Below are 20,841 nucleotides of genomic sequence, written 5' to 3' on the forward strand. Positions count from 1 at the left end.
AAAAGTAACAGCAGGGAAATGTTCAATCAATCCTGGAGCATTAAGGTGGCACATCAATTTGTGCAGCACTAGTTTTCACTGTGTGGAAGCTGGCACTGGTGCCATTGTTTATCCAAAGAGATTTGACTTATTTTGTGAGCAACAAAAAAACTCACACAGTACTAGGACCCCCTTCTCCACTATGAGAAACCTTTATTATTATTTCTATGACAAAAGAGATCTATTTCAAGCTTAAGGCAGGCTGGATAAAAGCAAAGAGTTCAATCAATAGCAGGATCCCTTTCCCACTTATATTAAAGAATGATTGAAGAGGAGTTAAAGACAGGTTGGTAAAGACAATTTCAGCAGTACCACTGAACTGCTGAGACACAAAACTTGGCTCTTTTACCTTCCTCTGACCAGGAATTAAATATCTTCTACTACTACTAGATATGCAGCGCCAGAAACAAGATTGTGGAGGTGTCCTCAGATTTACATCAGCATGATTGTGGTATTATTATCAGGACAGTGTTTTTATATTTTTGTGCTTCCGTAATTCCCATTGAAGGGCATCTGTTTGAGGTACAGTAAATAGTACCTGTTTTGAGAAGCTCTTTACATTTCTTCACTTGAAATATTGATGACTGTTTTAAGCTGGTATAATAGCATATCATATTTCATGAAAGTATTGCAAAACTGCTCATGCACAAAACTGCCTAAAGTGATACTCAAGCTAAAGACTGCAGAGGCTTTTAAGAACAGCAAGAAATTGCAGGAGTTGGTGCCACTGGTGTGACTCATTTCAGAACCTCCTTGCTGAAGTTTTCCTCCAATACACACATTGTCCCTGACTCTGCCCTGGTGGTGCAGCACATCTGGTGCATGAAGCACCCACTGCCTGGAGAACTTTTCCAGTTCAGCCTAACAGAGAAACAAAGGGTGCAATGCTGGAATGAAGGAACACATATTTAGTCTGAACTGCGTAATTCTGTGTTTCTGTAGGTTTAACACTAACATCCATTCTTCTACCTAATTTCTAACTTGTGATGCTACATGTACTACTCTGTATTTCAGACATATTGAAATGGTGGGTGGTTTTACAGACCATATGTGCTGTAATCTCTAGACACATCGCAGCATGTTAAAGATGGAGAATCAGATGCAGTCCTCAGATTGAATTTTTGGTTCCCTTGTTTTGTGGGTTTTTAACAGATTCGCCATAAAGTTAATTGAATTCTGCTTTCATTCGGCCTTAAGCAGATGTGTAAGTAAGAACTTTTCATGGAATTTGTTGTGACTTGAAGTGAAAGGTGAGATAGCCAGCAAAGAATTGATCACAATTCAGTGAGAATCAGGATTAAGCAAGAGACCAGTTCTTAATTCACTTTGAAAGTTTTAAAGTCACTCCCCTCTTCCATATTATGCAACATCAGAGTACAGTATGCTTAGCAGATACTATTAATTTCTAGTCTTGTGCATTCTGGCATGCATGATTGGCTCATGAAATAATGACTGTTTTAGACTATGATGTAGAAAGAAATGAGTATTACTATGAAGCCTTAGCCAATTTTAGAAGCAGTCTGTAGCCAAATCTTTCTTGAATTTTTTTGTGAGAATCTCAGCTTGATTTTAAAGCATTAACAATGTTAAGAACTTGACATATGTTTTAGAGAACCAGCTGAAGTGTGCAGGGTTCTCTGCATGGACCCTAGCTCACTTTTTTTTTATATTTGGCTGCATATAGTTATAGAGGATGGTCTTTTCCATATTTTGCTTTTTTACAATGCTTATTTAAAAAAATAAAACAGACAATTAGTCAAATCATTTAAAATACCTTTTAGTTATCTCCACGGATTTAAAGATGGTGTCTGAAGATTTAAAAAGAGCCAAGCAGAAACCCTCTGTTGGAAATAGAAGCTCATCTGATAACAATTTTGCAAGACTGTTTCCCGTCACCATTTCATTACATTAAGCATGTCAATGCCATACAGATACAGCTCCAGTCTCTGTCCCAGACTGACCTGGATGCTAATGGTGTATTTTCGGCTTGTCTTATTGGTCCATTTTGATAATTTTTACTCAATCTAAGTAGTTTTTTTCTTCCTTTCCAAAGAACTGTTTCCAGAAGGACACTTCCAGTGTGGTTAAACAAGACTTAGAAGAACACACTTACCTCTTAATTTAACTAAGTGCTATAAATATAAAAAGGAATTGAATTTTGGAAGAAGTAAGACAAAACCAGAAAGCTTCAAGGATATTATCACAAAATTATAACCCGGGCAGATTGCAGAAACGAGATGATTCTGATCTAAATGAATGTTTAGAAGTGCAGTCACTACCTGTTTGTACCAGACCATAACCACTGAAGGTCTGAAACAAAAGCTAAAAAATTTCAATTAATACAAACTCTGCAGGAAAAAATTACAAGCATAGGTTTGAAATGTGCACATTGAATATTGCTCATTTAATGTTTTATATCCAATGGCACCATGGTAGTGTCAAAATTTATGCCTCAGCTGGATTGGGGTGATCCCCCAAAACCTTCACTTATACCTGTCTCTCAATAAAATTATATATCGCACAAATTTTTTTTAGGCTAGCAGCCTGTCAAATTAATGATACTATTTATAGTACCTTTAAATGATTACCAGTGCAGTCTTTTGAATGAGGAAATGACACCACTGGGATGTAATAAATCTGGGGGTCCTGACTTACAGAAGATGACTAAAATGTATGTTTGAACAAGACTGACAGCGAGCACACAATTCGCTGTAGAAAGTATTTGGCTTTAGTTTCAAGACTTTTCACACTCCACATCCCAAAGTATCTACAGAGTAAGGCAGAAGATATTATCGGTATGCTGCTGAGACATGACATGCCAGCATATTATGCATCAAGTGTAGTTTATTAAACATGACCTCTGGTAAGAGTTCTGGTGCAGAGTTTGTGTATTTATTACAAAAACCCAACCCAAGCAACCAGAACCCCAAGCCACCCACACCTTCATGATCAATACCTTTCATTTCATTAATTGCCCTGGATGTGTATAAACACAGTAAAAACAACTGAACAGAGTACAGCACACCTACTCAATGGTACATGGCCACCACTGTAACACCATCAGTGGTGTTCCCACAGGTATGCTGGGAGGAGTCTCACTGCGATCCTTTAATTAAGATATCAGAGTGCTGCCAGCTGAGCTGGTGTTGCATACTGAACCAGACCATGTACTTCCTGCTAGGTGACAACCACGTGCAGGTATTCATAGACAATCTCCAGAAAGTGCTACTAAATAAAACTCTTCAGTTGTAGCTTACCAGTGAAGATTAACATTTCTCTCCAGCCTAAGTATTTGTAAGGCATCTACCAGCTCAGTGTGCAAGCAGTGCTTAGCCATTTGTGAGCCAGCGAGACATTTGTGGACCAGTGTTATTTACAGAAGCTACAGGAGCACTTTTGCTGAATACCTACACTTGGGCAAGACACTTCATGGATATTCTGCATAGGAGATAATTTTCCTGATCATGCAAGAACACTTAGAAGAAAATGCACATTTATATCAGTGAGATGAACTGGCAGAGCTCCCTCCCCCATGCTGCACCCCAAGAGATGTAGAAAGCCATATATAACCAGACAGGAGCATCCCTGCCCCCAGATGTACAACCATCCATCTTTGGAAGTTACAGGTTGCCTGCCAGCTTTAAACTGGCCCAAGTTACCTAAACTTCATCTGATATTGCTATCATCAGAAGATTCTCTCCCCTCTCCACCCTTATCTGCCCTAAACAGGTCCCCCTCATACTGTTACAACATTATAACAATATAAAGTATAGCTAGTTAAGGCAATGGTCTTGGTTTTAAATGTTATTTCATTTTAATATATGACAACTTCAGGGTAAAAATAGTTCTTCTTTTTTCCTCCTTCATTAGACAGACTCTTAAACTAGATGCTAGGTTGTAAATTAGTACAATTTGTTTTTCTAGAGATGTAAGTGAAACTACTTTTTGAAACCAGGAGAGTTAAATCAGCAAAAGCCCATATGGATACTTTTATTTTAAGCCAAATGCTTTAGGAATTGTTTTTGGCTAAGGTAAAATATGCTACCCTTATAGCATGATCTAGGGGATTTACATCTGTTGAAACAATTCCACAGAAAAACGTAAAATGCAGATGATGAAGCAATAGATGAGTCCTTAGTGCAGTTATTTTCATGACTCCCAATGTTGGTTCAGGTGGTTTCTCACAGTGTAACTCTTGTCCCAAACTACACAAGGATGTAGAAGCTTTTATTCTGGTGATGTGAAACCAAAGGAAAGAAGCCAGCTAAAGAAGATTCATGAGGAAAGAAAAGAATTTCAGGAAAAAACTTAGGCTAAAGATTGTGTGGTTGCCCCCAGTATGTTTAAACATCTGTCTGTCATGTGGGAATTTGGGAAAAAGGAAGTTTCACTTAAAGCATGAAAAGAAATAAAAATATTAATTGTAAACTCTGCCCATTGTAAAGTAGGCCCACTCATTACACTTGTGATTATTAACTTTGTAAGTGCCAGCAGCACATGGAGAAAATGTGAATAGAAAGAGAATAGAAAGTTCATTCCCTACAGAGCTGTGTCTCACGGCTCAGCTGTGAGTGTCTGAGCCCCACAGATCTGATACTTTGACAGAAACAGCCATGGGTGGGTTTGAGGACTTGCCCTTGCCAACTGGTGCTGGAACTCAGAAATAGCACGTCAAAAATACGGATTGAAAAATTGGAGAAAAAGGAGAAATAGCAAGGAAATCCTACCAATACCCTACACTTCTTGCTCATACATACAGCACATACAGCATGGTAATTATATTAAAAGCTGTAAATTAAGAAAAGTACATATAAATACCTACATGTGTTTATGGAGAGAGATATATTTAGTCTAAGTTGAAGATAAAACATTTTAGGAGGGCTTGGAAGCCCACAGTCAGGAAAGCACTATAGCTTTTAAGTATATGTTCTAATGATCAATATTTAGCAAAGCTTACTGCAACACATGGGGAGTCCCACTGGTGTTAACATAGATTTTTTAACTTGCTTCTGATGTAAGCATGTGTTTAGCTGACCTGGATGCACAGAAAGAGGAAGCTTGCAAACAGGCTTAGGGAACATATTTTTTAGTGGTTTAGCACAAAAGAACACATAGAGATGGAATAAAATTTTTGTTCAGTTTAATATTCTTTACCATAAACCTAAATGCAAGTTATGTCCATATTAACAAAAAAAAAAAAAAAAAAAAAAAAAAAAAAAATTACATGAATTTGAACATTTCCTCCAGACTTCTCTCCTTAGAGGCAGGTTCTTTGCTGGTGCAAATTTCCATAATTTAAATGAGTTACAACTGCTTACACCAGCTAGACTTAGTCCCATCTATCACCTCTATTATCTAGATAATGTGGAAAATAATCTGTTCAGAGCTTTCATTTTGAAAACAATGTCATGTTACAATTCTCAGCAGAGTCAAAAGGCTCCCCAAAGCCATGCATGAAAAATAAACTGTAACCTTTTAAGATTTCCAAGCTGTATGATAAATAATACTGAACTAATAATAACTCAGAGAGAAAGAGAAGCACTGTTTATCTTATTTTTCTGCTTTAGGGGAAAGAATCTAGGTAGCAGATTTTGTCATGATTTTATTGCTCATTTTTTGTTCTGCAGGTTTCTTTCTTTGTGCTCATAGACTGTAATGACTTTTGCAAGAGAAATAAATTGTATTTCCATGGGAGCCGGGGCGTTAGGCAAATTGCAAAAGATAATGATGAAATTTGGACTAAGCTCACAACACGCTCTAGGTCTTGATGATTTAAAAAACATTCCTTTAGCAATAAATATCAAGTCCTTAAGTGCAATCCTAGCAGCCTGCATGAAAACAAAAACATACATAGGATTATTCTGGTTTGATTTATAGTGCTTTTGCCTACTGGAAAACTTAGTGCAAGAAGCTTGCCAAGGTCAGTGCTTCTGCTTTCAGATTTCTTTATGAAACAGGAGATAGCAAGCTGCATTTTCAATTTTTTTAAAGGCTCTGGCACAACGCCAGCCACTAGGCATTCAAGAAGTGTTCTGTAATCCATTCAACTGTAACATAAAGTTTTGTAAAAGGTATGCTAGCATATTCTGCCCTGGCTGTGCTAATCAGTAATGTTCCATTAAATTGGCCACTGTCATATTAAAGAAAGATCTACACAGTTTGTGCCCTCTTGTAACAATAATATTTGACAATAATTATAGTGATACCAAGGTGTAGGTGGTCCAGTTGGCAAGAACAGCACAATATTTCTCTTTAATAGTGACTTGATCAAACACGTGTGGGTGCTTTGTTGAGGCTTGAAGAGGATTATAATAGCTGAAATAAGATGAGATAATTTGCTGACAAAGTTGTTTCTTCTTTAGGAGAACACATCCTTCTGTGCATGTGTGTGTGTGTACATGAATATCCCCCCACACAACCACCTCTCAGAGAAAATAACCCTTAAGCAGCTGCGCACTGAGAATGCTGGTGGGGTGGAGCACTATGCCAGAGGGAAGAGGGAAAGCAAGCCAGGCTTTGTCTGTTAGGGAAGAGGCTTTAACAAACAAGGGCACAGCATTGAGGTTTCTGCCCTCAATGAACAAATCGTGACTGTGACATGGCAGACTTGGTTCAAGGATAAGTTTTGTTTTATACTGCAGGGTCACCTTCCCAGCTCTGGACAGTCATGTCGGCCACGTGCTACAATTTGCCATACATTACTTACACCAGCACAATAAATAAAACAAGCCAGAGCACTGAAATGATCACCATTTAAGAATACAGCAAACTCTCTATCCTCACTGCCTACAGAGCACAGGAACGAGCCACCAGCAGCAGGAGCTCCCAAGCCAGGCGTCCTCCCAAGCACCCACATTATCCCCTCCTGTGCTGAACTCCCAGCTGCAGGGTCCCACTATTTACTGGGCCAGACAGCTCTATGGTGCAGCCCCACCAGGGCCTTGGGGACAATTCTTACCAACAGCTTAGCTCAGATTTCTTAATGGCGTTCTTGACAGACCATTGTGTGACAAGGCCCTTCTGCATCCTTAGCCTGCCTTGGCATGGCAGGTGAGGCCAATTAAAAATGTCAAAATGAGAGACTGCTGCTGCTGCTGGAATAAGCAGCACCCAGGAAAGGTCCAGTGGTGGGAGCTGGAGTTGCGGTTTTGATGTTGTACAGAGGTGTGTAAGTGTGTGCAAAATGAAAGAAGCCTCAACCTCCAGAAATAAATCTTTTGAGATGACACAGGAACACAGAATGGCTGGGGTTGGCAGGCACCTCAGGAGATCATCTAGTTCAACGCTCCTGCTCCAGCAGGACCAGCCAGAACTGGTTGTTCAGTACACTGTCGTCAGGTTTTGAGTACCTCCACAGCTGGAGACTTCACAACCTTCCTGTCCAACTTGCTCCAGTGTTTGACCACCTCCACAGTTAAGTGCTCTTTTGTGTTCAGATGGAGTTTCACATGTGTCAGTTTGTCCCCATCGCCTCTGTCCTGTCTCTGGGAACGTGCAACCTGAGCCAAGTGAATGATCTGTCAATTCACACTGTGAATTCTGGATTCATGGAAATCTGCATGGACAGAGCAATCAGCCTAAAGAAGAAACCTGTGCAGGTACAATCTGTCTGAGGGGAAGTGTATTTTTTCCTTGATTGCTCTCTACTCCTTTCCAGTATCCTGTCCAGTTTATCAGGAAAGCCTAGTGTGGACATCTGCAAAGATGACAACTTGAATATATTGAAATGCATGGAAGAAGTGAATGGAGGCTGTGGAATGGGGTGGTTATTTGCTGGTGCAGCATGGTAAAGATGCCACCTGGGATAACTGTGGAAGTGTCAGATTTTCTTCAGCTGTACATGAAAGGTGAATATAACCAATGCTTCAGATTTCAACTTGCTTAGCCAGTTCACAACCTAGAATTGAATTTGTACCATGATGATTTAAATAATTTGGTGCTTTCTTTTTTGTGAGAATAAAAATTACTATTCTGTCAATTTCCAGATGTTTTAGCCCCTTCTTAAAACAATAACATAACTAAAACTGACTGCCCAATTTCAATGAAGCCCTGTATTCAATCCCTGGTAGTGTGTACCCACTGCCTCTAGCATTTTACAATGCAAACCAGTTGTTAGCAATCAGAAAAGAAGCCAGAGCCTGGACTAGTATTTCCCATTGCACTTACTGGTGGTACCTCACGAGGTTACAAAGAGATAATGCACAAACTCCCTGTGATTTCTCCTCCTTTTCCTCAGTGTCTCTCTTGTGTACCCTTGGTGGTATTCAGAGGACTCCAGGCTGCCCGAGTGCACACAAACCCACAAGTGTTCACCCCACAGGAAAGCTGCCACCCGCACACAGAGTGACACATGAAGACACTGATTCAACACAGATGCAAGGGAGCACAACTGCTCCGTGCTCCAGCACGGCCACCAGCTCCCAGGCAGCCCCAGTGCAGCTGCTGATGTCCCAGCCTGATGCAGGACAGGGGGCTGCACAAGATCACAGCCTGAGGTAACATGGCCACAGGCATATTTTATGTGATTGTTCTGTTCCTCACCTCCACTCTCACTTCATGCTGCGAATGCTTTCTCATGCTGAGAATACTTTCATTTGAGACAGTGGCAAAGACTGGCAGACCCCAGAAATCACCTGTTGCAGTTTCCCAGGGAGGACAAGAAATCCTTTATGGGGTATAGCTCAATGCTCCCCCTCCTACCCCCCTCAAATCTGGAATACTTCCCTGGATAACTTCCAGCAACTATCTCATATGCCAGAATAGGCTTTTGTCTCTTTGTCCTAGAAAGGAACTGACAACAGCAAATCAAAAAATTAAATAACTAGCAGAGAAACTAGAGAGAGACAGCAGTTGCTAGTGAAGGATACTGCAAGATGGTCACTGGTCAAAACAAACAGGCCAAGTTCTATTTAGTCTTCGAAGCTTTAAAAGAACCACTTTACAATATTAATACTATATGGTCAGTAAAATGATTTCTGAAAAGTTCTAGATAATTTGGAGGTACAAGTTATTATCCTGTCCTTGATTTGTTAATTCTCAGTAACCAGGAGGTGTGAACAGGAATGTTATTAAAGCCACCTGAAAGCACATAACTGAATTTTAAGCAGATGATGTTATAATTGTGTGCTAATTCTGACAAATACTTTGATGACTTTTCTCTGAAACAGCAACAGAAGAAGAATATTTTGTTTCTTTTAAGTTCTAGTGTTTTGATATAGTTTGTCAGCTCAGTAACTTCAGCCCATGTTTTTGCTCTGTACATTTTCTAGAGATGAGCATAAAAAATAAGTGGGCACTCATTTCCACAGGTGCAACTATAAAATAGTGTGAGAGAGATTTTAATCACATTACATAATTTGCCCTCTTGCAAGACAGAACTCATCAACAATACAGTCCAATATTTATAAATTGGAAGAAGTATTTGGAGAGGAACCTGATTCAGAATAAAAAGGAGTTCTAAATTCTTTGTCCCTTAAAGGTCATACCTGCTTTAGGAGGCTAATTTTAAACACATCTGAGACACTATTCAAAGTAATGAGCTCAGAGCTAACGGGTTTGTTCATCCATCATCTCATTTTTTCTGTCCTTAATGGGTGCTTAAAAATAATAAAAAAAAAATTTGGATTTTTATCATCCAAAGAGGAACTAACAGTGAGCATGAAAGAATAAGCAGTTTTCACAGAGGAGGAGATAGTTTGATTTGGCCTGACTGCTCCAAGGCATGAGACATCCTGCTCAGCTAAAGGACGCTGGAGCCTCCACTCTTCACAACACTGGGTATCTTCTGTGCGTGGGTGGTTAAGTTTCATGTGAGGGTTGAACAGTCAGCAGCCAAGGCACCCAGCAGGTGTGAAGCCTCAGCACAAGCAGGGGAGCACCCTTTATGTGCCTTTGCTGGAAAGTGAGAGCAGCTCAGCAAATGTAAGGCAAAGCTTCTCGGGAAGTTTACACTGGTTATTTCAAAAAGAGCCAGCTGGCCACCATCACTGGCAGCTGAAGCCAACATGCAATTTAAATCAGACCACAGGCAGAGATTTATCTGTGCTCCATCTGTAATGCGGGGATGAGATCGAACTGTGCAACTTTGTGTTTGCGAGGTACCTTGAGACTGGGTGGAAGGCCAAAAGGGAGTGCCAAAGAGTCTGTTATTATGAGAAGCCATTCAAAGATAAGCAAATGTTGATGTTAGCAAAAGCATCAACTTCCAAAGCCTTTTAAAATTCTTCTATGAAGTAAATTAATTTACATATGAAATACCCCAAATGTATTTTCTTTGGTAACAGCAAATTATCTTCCTATCAAGTAAGTACAGATTACAGAAACCTAATTGGACTTTAACAACTTGTGAAAAATTATGGATGTTACATTTTATACATGTAAATGTTTGATTTTGTTTAAAAAACAGTCCCCTACCAAAGAAAAAAAAATCAATACATTTTACATAAATGAAGCTAAACATAAATGTCCCTATTGTAGGTTCAATTTGTTTATGTAACTCCCATCAGCAGCAATGGATGCTGTGTACATATCCAACTGAGCGACATATTGTGTTAGCAAGAATCTCACAATTACAGACAATTACCTTTTTTTTGCACCTGGTGCTTACAAGCATTCTTTGTTAGTTGGATTTCTTGAAGAAGGAAAGATTTTTATGTAAATCTCTAATGTCTCCGGAAGTTAAATAACCCTAAACCAAACCATCACCACCACCAAAACCCCCACAACAATCAAGCAGAAGAACTACAAAAAATCACAAACAACTGTTAAAACCCCACCATGTTATGGTGATGTTTTAAATTGTGCAAAAGTAAAGAAGCTCTAGGTATAAACAGCCTCTCTGTTCAGAAAGAAACAAAAAAAGGAATACCAAAATAATTATCAGCAGTCTGAGTCTCTGGATTACGCAAACATGTACTGCAGGGGCATGGCTCAAGAAATCCTTTTCCACCCACTCTTCTGCACATGTGCCCCCCTCAGCAGTTTATAACGAGTCAAGTTTGAGTGCTCATGTAACACAGGAACTACCCTTGTTCTTCAGAGCATCAAGAGGTAGAGACCCTTACTTCCCAGATGCTGTTACACAGAAACGACAGCAGTCCCAACGCCCAAGCTGAATAGTAATTTCTGCTGTTAAAGAAACTTGTGGTATTTTTTGAAAGGCTGCAACACTTCCACCACTTAAGGTAAAATGCTAAAAGCTGACAGTGACAAAATACCTGTGATTAGAGACATGCTCTTTACTCAGCCTATATATTCCTCTTTCAGTTTGGATAAGTTATTAACTTCTGAACTTTGCCACTTCCTTTAAAGCATCTGCAGTATTCTAGAAATTTTGTGTGTTCAGCCAAAACCCTAACAAACATTGTAATGTTCGGCTCATGTCTCTGCCAAAGTGTCAGCAGTGCCACATGCTAAACTGGGAACACATGGACACTGATGCAGCAGAGAGAAATAGAGTGAGAAATCCAGAATGTCTCCTCACTCCCAGAGCTTCTGCTTCCCTCTGTCCACCCTGATACAGCTGAACCTGTGGGCTGTACTTCTGCTATGATGTAGTTCTCTCTCCCCCACCCCTCCAACAAAATGAGAAATTTTCTTTGGATTTCCTCAGTGAGCATCCAACACTAGAGCCCAATAGCAGAAACGAATGGGTCTCTTCAGAATCACAGTTTCTTCTACTGCAAACCAATTTCAGTTTAATTGAACTAATTGCAACTCAATAGAATACTCTGTCTTTGGAAAAGTACAGAACTACATCCACAAAAGTATTTTTAAAATAACCTTTCTAAAGTAAGTTTAGGTACTTGAAATGCACAAAGCAGCAGATCAGTCTGGCACTTGACCTCAACTCAGCCTTCTTGCATGTACAGGGTATGATGCAGTCTTTAATTATATGGTTACATAATTATATTTCCACAGAAACCCAGATTTCTTCAGTGGAGTGGGATATAGAATGAAAGCATATGGCTTTAAAAATGTATTTATGGTAATTTAAAGAGATTAAAAAACAACCAGTACTGAAAAGATCATTTATCTCAGCAGTAGCAGATGGGGCTCCTGCTGAGATCAGGACTTCATTGTGCTCTGCTCCATACATGCACATTAGATCAGACAGGAGTTGTTCCAAAGACTTTACAGTCTAAGTAGGGCAGTCAGGCAAAACTACAGGAAAAGGAATTATTTCCTCCATGTCACTAAGGGGGAAGTGGACGTACCAAAGCACAAAAAAGTTTAAGCAAGGTCAAGTGACTGAATTTGGCTTTGTTAAGGTAAAACCAATTTTAACTCATTACTACTGGCCTCCTGATCTTATACTGATTAGAGCTACTGGTCTGTAAGAGGAATATAGTTCTAGGCATTCACAGATTAAGAGATTGGAAAGTGTTATTACCATGTGCTAGGTTAGTATTAGTAGTTTCCCATTATTCCAGATGCCTCTAAGTATCTGAAGGGAGGTGTCAGAGGATGGAGCCAAACTCTGCTCGGTGGAGACAAGCAATAGGAGAAGAGGAAATGGACAGAAACTGATGCACAGGAAATTCCACCTGAGCATAGGAAGAATTTCTTTACTGTGCAGTGACCACTCATGGGAACAGATTTCCCAGAGAGGGTGTGGAGACCCCCTCACTGGAGATATTCAAGAACTGTCTGGACACAATCCTGTGCCTTGTGCACTGGGATGGCCCTGCCTGAGCAGGGAGGTGGGACCAGGTTCACCCGCTGCTCTTCCTTCCAACCTGGCCCATTCTGTGATGTACTGCTGTACTTGTTTATCAATGTTACAACTGTAACAGTTTTGCTTTTCCCTTCATGGCCAAGTCAAGCCAAGCTGCTCATTAGCCTTGCCCTAGTAGATAACTTCGTTACATAAAATTAAAAATTATCAACTAATATTTCCTCCTAAGAGAGTAAAGTTCAGAAATGGCTTCACAAAATAAAATAAGTTTAGCGGCCTTAGAATTAGCAACTAGCTGGGTAAGCATGTTACACAAGTATGACACGTTTTAATTGAATGCACAAGTTCTTTGCAAAAGAGAGGCAAAGCACAGCTAACAAATAGAGTGCTGAAGGTCAGGGCTAGGGATAATTTGTCTCTTCAAGTATCAAGAGTGGCTAATAAAAAACTTGCAGCAATCTAGACCAAGTAGAGTGGATTCAAGAATTTCAAGATCTGAAAAAAATTTGATGAGAAAGGATCACTGAAATTTTGCTTATCCAGGAAAATGTTTGTCAAAGAACAGAGATTTCCTTTAGGCTAGTAAAACTCTTCAGCTGACAACTTCTAGACAACCTGGCAAAAGATTTCTTAGATCTCCTTTGTCTGCTTTCTCTCACTCAAATATGCTGCAGAATAGTTAGTTAAAGGGAGTTCTTTGGAAAGTTGTGTGCGGGTTAGAGAAGATTGTGAACAGAAAATAATTTAATAATGTAATGTTATTTCAAAAGAACATTATGCTTGGTTGCTTATGCGGCCATCTGACCTGCAAAATCCAGTGTTTTTCTTCTGTGGGAAAGCTGGAGCAAGGGTATTTTTATTACGTGCATGTGTGTTACAGGTAAAGTAACAAGATACAACACATTATTCAATTCAATTAGCATGGTTAGAAAAAAGTTTTGTAACACAGAACTCACATTTCCTTTACAGATATGAATTTCCAAACAAATTTTTCATCTATAAACCAATATAAATAGCTGCAGCGCTTTTCAGGCCGCGATGATACAGGTAATATAGAGAATGTAGCTAAACTCATTTTTTGAAGCAGAAGAATCAGTCTCTCATATTCAGCATGCTTTTAACCATCTGTAGGACGTACCTGAAGAAACCTTGCCATTGAAATATTCTATAATTTGTAAACATTACTGTGTATTTCAAAAGAGCAAACCTGTTTCAGTGCATAGGAAAGCCTGTAGTCTGAATAAACTTATTCAGATTTTTCTAATCATCTCTTTCAGACCTTGACTCAGAAAGAGCATTCCTAATATGGATATCTTAATGAAACTCTTAGAAGATTCAAGGTCAAGCCCTTGAATCTACAAGGGGAATCTTGAAGCCCAACTCTGCTTCTTTCTCACAGCTCTTTGCTATAGTTTACATACTAGAAGTGGCAATCTTCTTTTACACTTACCCTGAACAGCTCTGAAAATGAGACTAGCTGGTTTAAACAGAATAGGAAAGGGTGTGGGGAATGTAGAAATTCCCAGTGTTGGCAAGATCCCAGCATTTATAGGATGGATATATAAAATTATAACTTCTGGTGGAAAGTGTTGCAATCAAGAGCAGATTTCAGAAGACAAGAAAATGACAAAACCGTGTCTGACATCTTGCAGCTGATATACACAGTAAGATTAATACAGAAGAACCAGAAAAGGCAGAGACAATTACGATGCACAGTATTTCAAAAGACTTCCAAAACTGAGTCATCTTGAAGCAGCATTAAAACAAACAAACAGAAAAGCCCTCACCACCAAATTAAGTCCCTTATCTGTCTTTTTATATGTTTAAAAAAATTGAGCCTGGAACTCTTGTCATAAGAGGCCTCCATTGTTACAACAGAAGTTGTAACAGTTTTATTTCTTTGTAGAATTGCTGGGCTGGAAATGTCTATAAAATATTAGAAAATACAGTTCAATTGCTAAAAGTTGCAGAGCATTACAGCATAGTATTGTTATGCACAGTGAAGTTATGTTCTACAAGATATTCCTGAACAAGAACATTTGAGCCTGTCCCTCAAACTGAGTCCTCAATGCAAGCTTGAACAATTTAGCAAGAAAAACACGAACAAAGCCTTCAAGAGAAAACAGATACACCACTGTCTGAAAAAGTTAGTCACATTATTTTACACAGGTGGTTAATTTCCCATCCCATAAACAGAAAAGATAAGACATTCTACTTGGAGAGCAGCACAGTCATTGCCTTCAAGTAATTTAGAACTAAATTTAGTTACATGTATCTTTACCTATCACAGTGAAGCCAACATCATCATCGTACTACTTTGGTTTTTACTCTGAAATTTCTGCTGATTAAAAAACTTGAAAGATTAAATTTGTTTTCTCATAAGCTTCTGTCTTTCAGATGATAAAAACAAAATAAAAACTGCCTATGATTCATATGCATTTGATTCAGAACTCTGTGACTCTTTAGCAGGTAATTAGATGTAAAACAATAAAGGCTGCTCATCTGGCTGAAGTGAGGAAAATATCCTGAAAAAAAAGTATGATGATCTCCTTGAGTAGCAGTGCAGGATATGAGCAGAGAAAGACAGCTTTGCAAAAAGAATCAGAGACACAGTATCATCATGATGTGCAGTTAAATCTTTAACATAAAGAAATAAACATACATAATCTATTAGACTGCATAAGAATTAAAAATAACTCTTTTATTCTCAGTATAACTTTTGCTTACTAGATAAACCCCAGCACAGTCTCCTTTACAGTGCATTTAGTTCATATCTGTACCATAAGTCTACTTTGCTTTGATCAGCCTCTCTACCAGCCAAATGTTTCAGATGGTTTTCAAAGGAGCACATCTGCTCACAGAGACAAAGTCACATCTCATGCTCTGTTGAGGACAGTGGTGTTGTCAGAGCCTGCAAACAAGTGACAACCCACAACTGCTGCCAGGAACTCTCCCTTGGGCTAGTCACACCACCTCTGAATTAGAGGTTTGTTTGTTTCGAGGGAAGCCGGGGAGTTGAGGGGCTGATGCAGCAAACCAGAGAGTAGATGATGGGGGTTCATTTCTGATGCCTTAATCCACATTAGCTATGCCAAGAGCATAAAGCTAAATAGAGTGAGCCTTACTTTTAGGGTATGTTTTTTGGTCAGTTTTACATCCTGCTCCGTTTGTACTGTGGGATTTTATTCACTCAATGTTTTGATAGTTGTGCTGGTTTATATAATTGCTGCCCTTAGCTGTTCATTTCTGCCCCTGTGTTACCCCTCTCTCATGCCAGCACAATCATTTCTGCAGCTGATTTTCTCAGTTCACTTTACTGTGCAATCTGGCTTGTAGTTAGCAGGAGAAAATGTGGGTTTTTCATGAACCAGTTTCCTGATCTTGTTCACTTTGAATATGCAAAGAAGGAAAATGCTTCTGAATACCTAAATTCTTCATGACTGCAAAGGGAAAGAAAAGCTTTTCTAGTATTATCCCATAGGAAATGTTCCAAATTCAAAGTAATAGCCAGCCTGCAAAACTGACTCCTGAAGCACTACTGCCTTCAAAAGGCACACAAAAATTTCTCTAGAGCTGGCCATCTAAAAGGGTAATGGTTGTCACACCAGTTACAAGCAGAGCAGTGACAGTGCCCACACCATGGAGGAGAACACCAGAGCCTCAGCTGAGCTGGGTGCTGTGCCACACAGAATGTGATGGGACGTCTTGTTTTGTACCAGTTCTGGATCCGAGTCTGTATAAGGGAAGGGAAAGGTTCTATCTGCATGAGATTTCTCAAGTCTAAGAAGAGCCAGCTAAGCAGTGAAACATGACAAAATGCCTAATTCCAAGGCTAGCATTGCTAACCCACCAGCAGAGCACTAGTGAAAGCAATCTGCTACAATTGGCTATGTATTCATCCTGATATTTGGAAGGCAGCATGCAGAGGGACTTCAACAGGAATAAGCCCTTTCTGCTCTTTGCCTGTATTTCATCCCCTGCCTCAGCTCTTAAAGATCTAATTTCTCCTGCTAATATAGCTTAAAAACATGACTGTAATAAGGCAGTGTTTTCCTTAAACTAGAATGAATTTTAAAAACAATTCTCTGTATATAAAGTCTAGGTAGATTTATTTTTCTATTGAAAATTAAAGTTTACTTTTGGCAGATGATGAGGGAGAAATGGGTTAGTGGAAAGCAAAGACGTATTCTACCCTTGACTTCTTTTGTCCGGTCATCTTTCCTCCGTTTGCCAGAAATTACAAAGCAATTGAGTTCAAAGGCACCACACATTGTGAGTCAGAGACTGGATTTCCAGCGTGTTTATGTTGGATATATTTGCACACTGGCTGTAGCGAGTGCTGTGGCCCCACACCAGAGACAGACATGCCCACGCCCCCACTAGCAGCCTTCCAGCACCTGATGAAACAGGAATTCCTGGCTGGGTGGGACTCCCTTAAACCCTGCATATTCGGAAGAAAACAGTTTCATATTAGCATAACAGATTCCTCATCAGTGCTTTTTTCTTGTTAAAGCACGAGACCCGGGCCAGACTCTGAGCTGGCTCAGGCAGCGGGGCAGCGCGGCTGGGGCAGGTGGGCACGGAGCCCCTGCCCACCATTCCTGCCCACCATTCCTGCCCCGTCTGTGCCGGGACAGGCTGGCGCTGCCCAGCCTCGGCTCCGGGCACCGGCACAGCTGCTGCCAGGGCCTGGGGGAGCGGCGTGGCAGCAGAGAGTGCCAGCCAGCAATTAAAGCAGACTAACAAAGAGCCTCGCCCTGCTCCCCGCCCCTGCCATGTACCTCTGAGCCAAAACTTGCACTTCTCTAACCCCACAGTGAACCTGCTCAGAGCACTACACTGGCAGAAAACTCACCCTACCAAATGAACAAACAAAAATTTGACAATGTTTCTGCCAGATTTCCTCCCTCCACCACTTGAGCCAAGTGCTGGTGCTGCAGCAGCCAGCCAAGGGGCAAGGAATGCAGCGTACTAACCATTAGCTGAGTCCCATTTTGATAGCAGCCAACACCAGATCATCTTGGTTAAGGTGTCAAACCATATCCTGATGAGACACAGACAGTCTTCATAGCCTGCTGTAGGCCTTAACGAGGGGATGGACAAACATAGCCTTCAAAAAGCTCCCCTGACAAGACTTAAACATACAGAGGACGTCAAATCTGGCAGATGAACTCTGCACTCCCTTTCTAAGGAGGAGGGAAACCCAAGATCTTTTAATAAGTAAGAGGAGTTAGAAATAGAGGAGGCACTCATACATGACAACAGATGTTATGTCAAGGTCATTTTAAAAAGCTTTCAAATTTTGAATTTTTACAATTGTATTGGTGCCCCAAGGATGCTTGAGAAAAACAAGAAAAAAACTCAGATGCAAAGAAAGCAACAGTCAGAAGTGTGACTCCAGGGAAGGGCAGGGAGGGAGGGCTCTGTAGCATGAAAGCAGCTGAGGAAGTGAACATGGAAGCTGAGAGCACAAGAGTGCCCATTTGGGGCACAAGACACTGTCTTTAGTTTCGGTCGATGAACAGAGCCACACGGGAGAGACACACGGTGTGCACACAGAATGCTTCCCTTCTCCATTTGAAAGGCATGCTTAGGTCAGGAGCTCTCTCTGGGCTAATTGCTTGAGCCTGAAATGGCAGTGCTGGTGTCTGGGAAACTGTTTCTATTTATTATAAGCCTGTCTGTTCCCCAGGCTGTAACCAGCACAGACTCCATAGGCAGGATCAGACCTTTCAGGAAGGGGATGTCACACTGCCTTGCTGGGCAACTGATGTCACTGCCTCCTCTGTTTGCCTTAAGCACGTTAAGGAAAGTTAAGGCTCTCATTCCAATTTTTTTTTTCATGCAAGTTGCTTGTACTAACCAGCTGCCAATATTTCAAATGGAAAATGTGGTTGGTAGGGCAGATTAGCAACTTGTGTTGTCCTGTTTCTAACTGGTATCACGTTATCACGTGCTAGTGGCTGCAAATGTGGATGCAAATGCACCTTATGCCAAAACACTGTATTAATCTTCGAATTCCTGCACGGTAGCAGTACTAAAAAACAAAGCTTCTCTTTCTCTCCATAAAAGAAAGAAGGAAAAGAAAAAAAATCAGTGTGGGGAAAAATTCCCCCACCTGTAAGGTTTTTCTCTTCTTCACTGACAATTTTTGTGTGTGAACTACAGTAGCTTTTTGTATTGAACGCTGGCCACTCCTAACTGATGAGCTCACTGCTGTTTGCATCCTGAAGAGTCATTAGGGCAGAAACTCAGCAACAGCAAATCAGTTGCTTCACTGAAGAAAAGAGAGCAGTGTTGATTTATGTCAGCTGAATCTAGATTCATCCTGCTTAAAGACACAGATTGTTCCAGTAAGGAACCTCACTCAGCTTACAGGGGAGGGATGAAGCAGCACTTAACCAGGTCAAAGGGCAGGTGGGGAACCACAGATATTTCCAAACTTACAGAGAAAAAAAGCCCCACCACTAGGCTTGAAAGATGTGTTGTAAAGAAATCGCTGATTATACCAGTACACTAGTCCTATGAATTTTTCAGGAGGAGAGTCACACAGGCCAGGGGACATTTGATTACTTCGTGGTGGGAGTGTAAAAACACATGCCCAGGAGCAGCAGCAAAAACATAGCTCCTCAGGCAGCAAAATGCCTTCTGGAGTTTCCTGGTACTGGTGGAGCAAGCAGTGCAGGGTGGAGTGACTGCAGATTTCTCTGTTTGCTGAAGAGGTACAGTGCTTTTTCCCCTGCAGGGGGAAAGGAGTATGTGGAGGTACACCCTTCTCCCATCAGCTGTCTGCTATCCCTTCCCTTTGGAAGTCACACCTTGTTATCAGCTCCATCTCCCCCCACTCCCAAAATGCATGTGCTGCAGTTTGTACAGATGCCATGTGGCACATGGCATAACATCTTGGGGAAACAATGCACTCACTTCTGTTGTTCAACTGATATTAACTCTGTGTGCTCATCGCACTCTAAGAATCCCTTCTTGGATCAGTGATGCCTTTACTGCAAATAGCAGTAGAACTACAATAGACTCTATCATTCTTTCCTGCATTTGAATTTCATCTTGTATTGGTTGGTGCAGTTTTTTCTGGGAGGCCACAGTTAGTTCCCATTGTTTTACTCAATACAGTTATATTGGTACTTCTAACTGTTTCAGGACAGCAAAAACTTGTTTGCTTTTATTTCATCCTCCTCTTATGTATGGATGCAGTCATAGGTTTAAATGTGCTATGGCTCACAGTTGACAGCTGTGTAGGTTTCTTTTCCAGTATTCTAGAAATTACAGTTTGCCTTTCACAATTCCTACTACATGCCACTCCTACTGCTCAGTTGTTAGGCAGCAAAGCACATTAAAAAAAAAAAGAAGAGAATTAGAGGGTGTCAATTCATTTTAAAAGAAAAAAAGCCACTGAAAAGCCACATCACTCAATTCTGATTCAGAAAAGATCATGTTCATACCTGGGCAACAGTGCATTTAGTACTGCTACACTGTGCAAGGACTCTGTGAACCTACACCACAACGCAGTATTTCCCTGCTGTTCTGTTGTAGGGAAATACCATGACAGACTGTGAGGCAGTCATGGTAAATATATCTCTTAGTTTCTTCAGCAAGTTAGTTTCTTCAGCAAGTAGTTAGAATACTACGCCGTATTCTATTTACCTGGATTTTAGAAATTTGTTTTGGCATTTGTCTAGTTAGTAGGACTGGCTGAAATATTCTGTAGCAGAAGGAGCTAACTATGTGGAACTGCTCTTTAACTGAAAGGTTTTTTTTGTCAGGAGCAGTAAGTACTCAAGGTGGGGGGGGGGTGGTGGAAATAAAAAAAAAAATCAAAGAATTTTGCATTTCCCCCCACATTCTAGGAATGCTTTGTCTTGATTTGTTTTATTTGACAGTTACTTAGTAATTATTCAAGTCTGACATTATGAAAACTAATGTTATTCCATAGTATAAACAATCTTTGAAGGTCAGGTGGGAAAAGAGGATATAATCATATCTTTGAAGTACACAGTTTATCATTCCAAACTAGAACAAAACCACAATTAAAAAAATGAGAGAGTTCTCAGAGTAACAATTTTGCCTCCTGACTGATAATTTGTTTTTAAGACCTCTGCATTTTTTGCTTC

At 40.3% G+C, this 20,841-nt stretch overlaps 1 long non-coding RNA gene across 3 annotated transcripts in view; it reads right to left on the reverse strand.

Moving 5' to 3' along the window:
* Positions 1 to 20,841, reverse strand: part of LOC121659910 — a 136,354-nt gene that overhangs the window by 60,512 nt on the left and 55,001 nt on the right. The window contains exon 1 of one of the 3 annotated variants that reach the window (XR_006014498.1): positions 17,692 to 17,820. The exons of the other annotated variants lie outside the window; for them this stretch is intronic. This is a non-coding gene — a long non-coding RNA (uncharacterized LOC121659910). Of the gene's footprint in view, positions 1 to 17,691; positions 17,821 to 20,841 lie in introns of those variants that run through there. 3 annotated transcript variants of the gene reach the window in all.

The sequence above is a fragment of the Corvus kubaryi genome, unplaced genomic scaffold (assembly GCF_017639235.1).
Source record: "Corvus kubaryi isolate FWS band 111438036 unplaced genomic scaffold, C.kubaryi_AGA036_p1.0 138, whole genome shotgun sequence".
NCBI classification, from domain to species: Eukaryota; Metazoa; Chordata; class Aves; order Passeriformes; family Corvidae; genus Corvus; species Corvus kubaryi.